Here is an 11,133-nt window from a genome sequence, read left to right as displayed (position 1 = left end):
AGTGGGCCCAGACAATGCTGGACAGCACAGCAGAGGTTACCATAGCTCGCAGGATCCTGAAAGATCATCTGGAGACAGTGGATCTGAATGAATACATTCAGGTTGAAACTGCCGACACCGGGGTTAGTGTACCCCATAAGTTATATGAAGTAACACTCCGGATAGAGGGGGACATAACTAGAAAAATAAAAGCACTCTTTTATCTAAAGGTTATAACATCCTTCTAGCTGAAAAAGACTGGCCACCTGAATTTGTCAGGGAGTGCCCACATGGCGAAGAGATCATTATGCCTGCCTTCTCTATTCCTGTTCATAAAAATACACCTATGCCAGAAAATGGGCTGTAGCCCAGGCTCCAGCATTATATAAAAATCATGTGGGATGGGATGAGGATTCTCCTCACCATAAAATCCAATTAAATAATCAACCTACTGCTCTCAGAGGCAGTATCCAGTAAAGCAGGAAGCTAAAAAAAAAACAAGTCAGGGAGATCTTAGATCAACTTGAATACCAAGGGGCGATTGAAACATGCACCTCGTCAATAAACAATCCTTTGTTTCCTGTCTCCAAACCAGACGAAACCTATCATCTAGTTTTGGATTACAGACATTTAAACTCTTGTTGCAAACCTTTCGCAGTACAAAATTCACACAGTGCAGCACTGATGAATAATATAGTTCGGAAGAAATATAAAACTACTTTAGATATTTCAAACGGTTTCTTCTGTCAAAACATTGCACCAGAAAGCAGGTATTTGACCGCTTTCTCAATAATGGGGACACAACAACACTTCTGTCGTCTCCCCCAGGGATTCAAGAACAGTCCTGGATTATTTTCTGTCAGAGTAACAGAGTTACTACAAACGTATGATGATGAGGAATTATCTTATGTCGATGACATCTACCTTACAGATGATGATTTGGACAGGCACTTGAACAGGGTGAACACCATAATACTTGGGTTCGCCTCAAAAGGGTAAAAATTCAACTTTAAAAAATCAAGAATTGCCCACCTCAACGTCCTATTCTTGGGATACGAACTTTCGAGTGAAGGTAAAAGCCTGGCAGCAAACTTTTTAGAAAAATGTGCACTGCTCCAAACTCCAAAAACGCTGACAAACTTACAGTCAATTCAAGGATTTCTAAACTTCGGAAGAACTTACATTCTGAATTACGCAGAAAGGGATAAACCTCTCTACGAACTAATCAAACCTGATTTCAAACCAACTAATTGGACTCAAATACACACAGAACTTTTGCGTTCAGTACAAACAGACATGTTGGCAAAAACACACTTACAAACACGCGACAATGTACGCAACCTTGTCATCCAAATCATCCCAGGGAGATGCGGATTCACATACCTAACCTTTAATGAAGGTAAAAAGGTACCAATAGCTTACAAATCACACTTGTACACACAAGCTGAAATGAAATCCACTTCAACAGAAAAAAATCTGACAGCGGTTCAGACTGCTGTAGCAAAGGAGAGAGCCCTAGCACAAGGTAAAAGCATTAGTCTTTACACCTGTACCTGCCTTAGATGCAGTGACAAAGGCAAGAATTCCAAATGCGAAAGCTCTACATCCGAGATGGATACAATGGGTCAATTCTCTTGCTGCAACAGACTTAGAATACGTTTTCGGCCCTTACTTGAAGACACAAGAATTTCTCCAATACGAACAAGACTGTTCTCTGCCTACTGAAATTCTACCTCTCGAACATTACGGCTGTATAATATATACAGACGGATCAGCACAGCCCGCAATTGGGGGTAAACAAGCTTATAGTGCTGCATGCGCGATTGTTAAAGGTCGCTGGCACGATGGTAAATTTAGACCTATGGTAACAAAAACTCAGTCACTAGGAGACTGTACAGCTCAGCGAGCTGAACTCCAAGCATTCAAGATGGCGCTGAAAAATACTGATCGCGAATTCCCCACACTCATAGTGTGCGATTCGTATAACTGCGTCTGGAATTACAATGAATATCTGCAGACCTGGGTTCAGAATGGTTTCAAAAACACAAAAGGTGGCACAATCAAGCATAAAAAGCTTTGGGAACAAGTAGTTCTTTTACAGAAGGAACTACAAAAGACTCACGTGATCCATACACTGAGTCATCAGTGTGATGGCGTTCACGTTGCAGGGAATTCATTGGCTGATGAAGCCGCAAAGGCAGCTGTGAATACAGCTTCCGTAGATACAATCGTTCGAAAACGATAGACGGTGAAACCATGCTCGCTGTCAATGCCACGAGCAAAGGCAGCGGAGCCGCGTTACCTCTAAATTATCCACTTGAGTGTACATACATAATTGATGCAAACTGTTCCTTTTGCTCGAATTCCTGGAGTGGGGCATAGGGTAATTCCAAACAAGAACTGGAGACGCGCTCTCATTTTTGAAGCACATATGGGAGAAGGTCTGATACATCAAGGGATCTCTAAATCTCTATTAGAATTAGAAGAGATGTTTTGGTGGCCAGGGATGAAAGCTCACGTATACGAATTTGGTATTAATTATGATGATTGTTACAAATACCACAGCTTTGAACACCACCAGATTAATGACTACAGCGTAGCCAGCCCAGTACAGACACCACTGTTAGACAGCATAAGGCTATCTACATGCGGACGTCTGAATGGACTGATGCAGTCCCACAAATATTAAGACGATATTCATTTGAATGTGGCCTTAGCGCTCAGCTGACGCCCGAACTGTTATAAAAGATTTGTGAGTCTTTATCGGCACATACGCAATCGGCACATTACATTCTGACCAGGGTCCTGAGTTTAGCTCTAGGGCTTACAAGGAGGCCATGGCCAGTTTGGGCGTTGCATTGAGATTTTTGAGTCCATTCCATCCCGAGGGAAATTCTGTTGTGGAGAGAAAAAACTGTGACATAAAGCAATCTATAACAGCCAGGGTATTAGGTTCGGATAATGGGTGGGTCAAACATCTAATAAATGTTCAAGAAATTCTCTGGGTGGAATCACTCCTTATGAAATCCTTTTTGGTACTAGAATGTTGGTTGAAGACCTCGATCGTCACACTTCAGTGGTGGAACAAAAACCCTTTGATATCAAAGATCGTTTGGCTGTTTTACAGGACTTAAATGAAACAAGAAGAAGTCTAAGCAATACCAGCGAAAAGCCAGCGACCACTGAAGAAAAACCACCTGTCCCAGCAAGACTTGTCTGGATTTCAAAGATTGGGGATCTGGTCAGGGAGAAAATAGCAGACAAGAAGGAATTTGGGCCTTCTTACAGAAAACCAGTACCTGTATTAGCAATCCACGGATCAAGAACAGTACTACTGCCATCCCTTGCTGGAAAAAAGGAGAACCGGTCTGTGTCAATTGACCTGGTAAAACCACACCCTGTGGCCGATAATAAGAAATAGGCCCAGTCGACTCACAAGATGCAGCAGACGACCAAATCTTGCTACTATTCAAGAGGTTCAAACTGAAAGATTCAACACCTTTGAAGATTCTAAAGTGAGAAAAGAAGGACTATGCAGCAAAGCCAAGGAACTTGTGCCTCTTGAAATCCAAATAACAGTTTGTCAAGAAACTCCCATCTACAATGATGTAGCATCTGACTATACAAACATGTCACAGGAAACAAGCATTGGAAATGCAATAGGTCTCGCACCATTAGAGTTAGTGCTTTTAGAATTGTTTATGGGTTTTTTTTGTAAATGTTTAGCATTTTTGTTTCCTGTAGCCAATGCTAAAGTATTACAAATAAAAGAAGCCATAAACATTTCTAAAAGCTCTAACTGAAATGGTCTGAGAACTATTGCACTGTGTGAGGGTGAGTGTGAGTGAGGGTGAGTGTGAGTGAGGGTGAGTGAGGGTGAGTGAGGGGTTGAGGGTGAGGGTGAGTGAGGGTGAGTGAGGGTGAGTGAGGGTGAGGGGTTGAGGGTGAGGTGTTGAGGGTGAGGTGTTGAGGGTGAGTGAGGGTGAGGGTGAGTGAGGTGTTGAGGGTGAGTGAGGGTGAGGGTGAGTGAGGGGTTTTGGGTGAGTGAGGGTGAGGGGGAGTAGTTGAGGCTGAGTGAGAGTGAGGGTGAGTGAGGGGTTGAGGGTGAGGGGTTGAGGGTGAGTGAGTGAGGGTGAGGGGTTGAGGGTGAGTGAGGGTGAGGGTGAGTGAGGGTGAGGGGTTGAGGGTGAGTGAGGATGAGTGAGAGTGAGGGTGAGTGAGGGGTTGAGGGTGAGGGGTTGAGGGTGAGTGAGGGGTTGAGGGTGAGTGAGGGTGAGGGTGAGGGGTTGAGGGGGAGGGGTCGAGGGGGAGGGGTTGAGGGTGAGTGAGGGTGAGTGAGTGAGAGTGAGGGGTTGAGGGTGAGTGAGCGAGGGTGAGGGGTTGAGGGTGGGTGAGTGAGGGTTTGAGGGTGAGGGGTTGAGGGTGAGTGCGTGAGGGTGAGGGGTTGAGGGTGAGGGGTTGGCGATTCTAAGGTGGCCCCTTACTGCAAAACTGGTTGCGGAAATCCTGGTGCATGAGCTGGACTGCTGCTGGGGCGCATTGGTGCTGTTACAAGGGTGTAAGTGCAGCAAAATCACCCGATTGAGCGCTGGGCGCTGCGCATCTAAAATGACGGCAGCGCACTGAGGGGGAGACTTCCACCGGCTGCGGCAACGGGAGATGTGCACTCTGTTTGTGAGCGGCTGGGAGGCGATTCGGCGTGCAGACTCACAGCGGAAAACTGCGGAGGCGGCAGTCCTGGGGGAGAAGTCTGGAGGGCGAGATCGCCTTAACCTTCCTGTGGTGCACTACGCTCCCAAAATGGCAGTTATGGGATGCGGGCGGAGGCCTGATGCCGGCGAAGGTGAGAGGCAGACCGAGGCGGTGAGGCGAGGAGGTGCTGAATGCTGGAGTGGCCGCTGGGACACGCACCTTGCGCCCTGACCTACAGCATTGAGAGGTGAGGTGGCAGCGCTGTACCGATCCTGCTACGCAGCAACAATGGTGTGGAGGCACCGAGGACGGAGGCTGACTGGTGGCTGTGAGCACTGTGTGAGGGTGAGGGTGAGGGTGATACAATATAAGCCAGAGGATGAATTATCATACAGTCACCTCAAAGGGAACAGTTAACTAATCCCTACTCTACTCTAAGTTATGTCAAAAGTGGACAAAGCATGTCTGCAAAAAGTTTCTGAGCTATCTTGTACATTGCTCTCGCTTAAATCAACAAATCTAACAATTGATACACCTACTCACGGTTCCCATAAAACGCTCAAATCAGGTTAAAGCATAGAGATAACATGTAGAGCTCCGTAGCCCCCCAAATACAGATTCTCTAAACGTCCTTCACACTTAGTTATCTGCTACAAAACAAGATTCGTTATACTAGCTTGTACTCTGCAGGTGTACCGGTGCAACTAAATAGGTCATTCTATAGTTATCGCGTAAAAGAAAACAATTCACACTGGAATGAAAACAAAATACATTGTGTTTGATAATACGTACTTTAGCTTCTCTCATAAAAAAATGCGCACGCCTTTGTAACAAAATGGCAACCGGACGTTAGCTATTTTAAAATGCAGGCTGTATTAGCTAAAATGAATCTAAACATGAATAATACACAGTCAATACATGTGTGTGTTTACATATTAATGACGATAAAATCCAAAACATTTAATATGACCAAAAAACCTTTCAGTCTTGGTTGAGCTGTGCACTCTACAAATCCCCAAAACATAATGTAACAAGTCTGCCAGCTCCCTCTCATTCCAGTTGTCTTTTGTCTGAGTTTCCTCAGGTTGTCTGCTTCCTCGTGTCAGGTCTTTCCTTCAAAGGGAGTTGACATTGCTTTCGTATCTGTGCCCACATGGACACACATGTTGGGAACGATAAACCCATTCTGGAATTAGTAAATTAATTATGGACATATGACGCTTTCCCTTTTTGTCGTGGACGCGGTCTGTCATATCTAGCGCCCTGAGGCTGTCTGTGTACACGAGGTGCTGTGCAAACAGCAGGCCGGCCCCACTGAGTGCGTTTGTGCCGTGTTACTTCCAGCCTTCAGCGCAGCGGCGGTGAGGTGAGCCAGGTGGCGCTCCAGAGAGTGCTAATGAGGTGCAATGTGGCACGAGGTGCAGCGCAGTCTTCGTGTTGGTATAATCAAGTGCCTGCACGAGCCCTCCCGCTCCCCCTCCCCCATGTCTCTCCTCTCCTCATCCTATTTCTTCACCCGTCCAGGAAACCGCTTGTTTGAAGGGGCGGTCTTTGATGTGTGTTTGTTTTAGGGAGGCAGAAGGCCTCGTGCCCCATTTGTCAGTGGGAGGGGCTTCGACAACTGCTCGACATGAAGGGGGTTTGTTAGGGAGGTGTGAGGCTAGACCTGCTAGGGTTGTTGTGGGGGAAAAGGGGGGTGGGGTACAGGCGCAGGAAGGTGGGAGATAGGCACAACACACCCACGAGATCGGAGCAGCACAACACTCGTGGCCAGCTCCATTCAGCCGGTAAGTGTGACCGAAAATTGGGTCTGGGAGATGGATTTAACAGGCACCCATGAGTTTACATCCTGTTTCCAAAGTTGGAGGGTAAAGTGAGTCGTTGGGGAGGAGAAGGGTGCTGTTTGTATTTTTTCCAGCTGCAGAATGTAGCACAATGAACGTTTATTGGCTTAACGCGAAGACATATAGGATTTAATGCATTTAAAAGTGTTGCTGGTATACACGGTGCTGCTGTGAATGAAGGCGTCTTGCAGATTTTGATCGTTGTTTGTGTTTCTCTCCATCCTAAATAATACTCAGTACTGTTGTGCACTTGTTTCTTTAAGGTGCCCCTTTTAAAAAGCTGGCGAGATAGCTCCTTGGGTTTGCCACAGAGAACAGTATGTCTCCCTCGTGTCAGACTAGTTAATTCCTAGCCCGATGCACGTTATAACATGGCTTAGAAACAGTACTGTCCAGACAAAAACAGAAAACACACAAGCAGTTTACTAGGAAAGCTCTTACGCAACCACTTTAAACCAATAGTTTCTATTCAATCTGCGGCAAAGGAGGGAAGAGAGGGGAGGGGGGAGGAGAAATGCGACACGGCGGGAAGGGGAGGGACAACCAAACAAGACGGAGGGAAGAGAGGGGAGGGGGGAGGAGAAATGCGACACGGCGGGAAGGGGAGGGGGCGGAGCGGGTAAACCAAGACGGACGTGCACGCGCTTTTAAGCTCAATGCGCATGCGCATTGAGCTTAAAAGTCACGGGCACTGCAAGGAATCGCCACGATTCCTTGCAAGTTAGGTAAAGAGTGGATAAGTCCCAATACTCTCGCTTGCTCGATGCGCATGCGCATCGACAGGCGAGACCTAAAAAACAGCTCCAGCGATTTCAAAGAATCCGGATGCAATACCAACAATTGACAGAACTGCCTCTGGCTTCTTTATCAACTTCGATAACTTTTCTGAGGATCCCAGTGAACCTGAAACTACGCCAGCAAATAAAACTTTCAAGGAAAAAGTAAAGGAACTTGGTCAAGAGCTTACAAATACATATCTGGTTTCACCTTGGGTTGAACGTTGGATTGTGTTAGGTGTACTTTATCTCGTGCTATGGCTCAATCTTGTGTTAAGTTTGGGAAAGCACATTAAAATGGACACAGCAAGTAAGAACATCAACTTGCTCCTGAAGCCACACAAATCATCTCATCCTGAACAACGAGACCTCACAGCGGTCCTACTACCTGGTAGAATAGCATGGGATACAACTGATTATGACATATATGGCCCTGTTCAGCTGCTAAAGAATCCTCATCAATTTAAGGTTTCCTTGAGTGATTTTGTCTCACCTAGCACATTTTCTGATGATTGGGACTTGGAGACTGTTAATAACATGATGGCAGACTTAGAAATGTCAGTAAAATATACAATACTTAGAAGGTTCATCAAATTATGAAGAAATGTATTGTTTTAATCATGTTGGCCATCAATACTTGCATAAATCTGCAAACCCTAGAAATGTTTTAACTTATAATCAATGGGAACATTGTTCAACACCTCAAAGAGGTAGTTCTAAAACGTTTCTTAGAAAATTTCCATATTTTACAGGTTTTAATATTACAAACCCAGAAAGTTTTTCCTTTAAAAATGTGAATTAAGACAGGCATGAAAAGTATGTTGACAAATACTGAAACAAATGTATTCTGCTGTCTTTTACGCTCCATTGTCCACCTTAGGCTTTGACTTTTGGAAAGACAACATTGAGACAAAAACTGTTTGGTGCACAAAAGACTGGGAGGTACAATGTTTAGAAGCATTGTTCAGAGCCTGCATCATCCCAGAACAAATGATGTTCCTAAATGACACTGTTAAACAGACATCTTGTCTTGGCATTGCTAAGATAAAAGATGTAAACAAACCGTCCATACCTAAACCCACACCTGATAGTAATTTAACTTCAGATGAGGAGGTAGATGTAAATTATATTTAACAAGAGTACAGAACAAATCCTGAATGGAAAAAATGGTTAATCCGGCCCACAGACACGAATGACTGTCAAGATAAGATTCCTGAACAAGGCACAAGGGTTTACAGTAACTCGGCCAGATCCAAGATATATCCAAAGACAACATCCAGGGATAATAACTTACAGTGTAGGAAAACTGTGCCTTGAATGGCTACAAAAATCCACACTTCCAGAAATAAAACAACACTTCTCTTTGCTTAAAGATGGCGTTTATTTACGAGAATTCTTGATAGGACCTCGTAATCCACATCATAAACGTTTCATATTCGCTGGTATATACGCTGCTTACAATGAAGCTTGGAAAGTCACCCAAATTGAAACAGCTGAATGAATACGAGAAATTGATCGTATTAATTTAGAGAAATCACTCTCTGTAGTTGACAATCGGTTAACAACTCTGTCGTCCAGAATATATTCTTTGGACAGCATTGTATCATCTGCCCTAGACATAATGGAACAGGACTTGCTAATGCTACAACATGGCCAGTCTCAATTACGTTCTATAATGCTATTAGGCTGGACGTTGCAAAACCTTCGTTCAGGCTATGTGCCTTGGCGTTTAATCATTACTACGTCATTGTTTACTGTATTTAACCTTACAGATAAACAAATCTCGTTGGCAAAGAGGGGTGCACACTATACGGTGCTGAGCATTGAAAAACTGGAGAGATAACCATTGACCGTTTCTGAGAAACCATCAGTTGAATGGATAATACATGGCACCATCACGATACCAGTGACGATTTTCCAGTTTCAGTATTGCTTAAAACACATACCAGCAGGCCTGTATGAAAGGTTGGGTAAAGAATACATAAAGTCGAACTGGGATCTACCATACACACACACAAATGTTGGAGTGGGGAAAGGAAGTATTTCTTAGTGGTAAAAATTGTGAAAACTCACCAAGCGGTATACTATTGTGTCAAGGTATTAATTTACACGGAGCCTGCGAAGGTTCTTCCAATAACCTTTCTTGCCACCTGCAGAGTTCGCCCACAGCGGTGATCGATCCAATTTTCAGGCAGCTTTCCAATGGTAGCTACATTATGTTAAATGATCACAGCTGTTGTGGAATGATGCCAGGAATAAGCTATCTGGTTACTGTGTTAGCCTGGGTCACTTGTTGTATGCAAGTATTGTTTCCTAAAACCAAGACAGACGGGGAGTCGCCACTATGGCTTCACTGAACATCTCTTCTATACGAATTGATACTTTAAGCAGAATGAAAGCCATTCTTTTGCAAAAAACTGTGCCACTGACCTCGTCCAGAGAGACGTATGACCTGCAAGTTGCAAGGTCCTCTGCAGAGATACATGCATTATTATCAACAAACTGCCCAATACATTTCGCAGAAATGTTAGGTCGTATCTTTAACTTGTCCGATACCAGCGGTATTGCACATGTATTTAAGACTATTTTTTTGGGGGCTGTTAGCACCCTTTGAAGCAGTCCTGAACATTTTTCCTAACTTTGTCCACTCTGTGTTCGGCGGCCTGTCTCTCATTTTGGGACTTGTAGCAGGGATCTTATTTTTATTCCTCCTGCTCTGTTATGGCAAATCCAGCCACCAGAGATACCCAAGTCAGCATGGAAAAAGCGCTCCAGGCTATGAGGTATCATGAGAAAATAACACAAATCCTTGGCTTGGCTCGTTTGAGAGATCTGAATACCACATGGTTCCTGTCATTCAGACCAATCTGGCAAGATTGCATCTTACTTGTTCTACGATGCCTGCTTTGTGGAGAGGAATGCATGTTAGATGTGTGTCTAACACTACCATCGGTTATGCCAACGGATGCTGGCTCATTACTGGGTCCGGTAACAGCTCATGTGTTGTGTTGCCCCCAACGGCTACCAATCCCGATGACGGCATTCATTGAGATCTCACAGCAAATCCAACTGGAGGTGAGATACGCGGACCAACAGACACACAGGTACCATCTGATATGAACATTGCTAACACGGCTGACGGCGATGCTACGCATCTGTGCACAATTGACCTTCTTAATGAAGTAGTCAAACTTCCATCTACTGTGGTAGACTATATCTTTGCCAGCCTTGATGACTTCGTGTTTTCTCCTGACACCGAGAATAACTTTAAAATTAGCACACAGGGTTCTTTCGAACTCTGAAATTCGACCTTCACTTTTTTCAAAACAAATGCTACCAAGTGTGGAACTCTATTTTTACGACAGATTTGACTTTTTCCCAAAAAACAAATAAACTTTGGCACAAAAAGTAATCTGCTTAAAGTAGAACTATTCTTAGAGAACAAGAATTCCTTGAACACTTCCTAGAAACAATATTAGCATAATCCACAAACCAAAACAGTTTGTATATTCTGCTATGGGATGTTCTCGACCTTTTTCTTCTGTAACGAAGAGCCATTGATTGAATGTAATTTTCGTTATTCATTCAGTTAGCCTTACTAATGTCATATCATATGCTTACAATGAAGTCATTTTTCTTAAATGTGTACTATACAAAATGCTTATTTTTTCGTGTGCAACCATTTCAAATGCATTTTATATGATTTTTTGGGGGTTGTAAACACATGCTCAAGATTATATGTTTTAGTGCTTGAACTTGGATGAACATGATAACGTGAAGTGGGTGTTATGTAGAATTTTAGGACCCTATTGTAAGTTTCCCGATTCATGCCCTTATATAGG

Source organism: Lissotriton vulgaris, chromosome 5 (assembly GCF_964263255.1).
Source record: "Lissotriton vulgaris chromosome 5, aLisVul1.2, whole genome shotgun sequence".
NCBI classification, from domain to species: Eukaryota; Metazoa; Chordata; class Amphibia; order Caudata; family Salamandridae; genus Lissotriton; species Lissotriton vulgaris.
Note: the sequence above shows the minus strand (reverse complement) of the source record.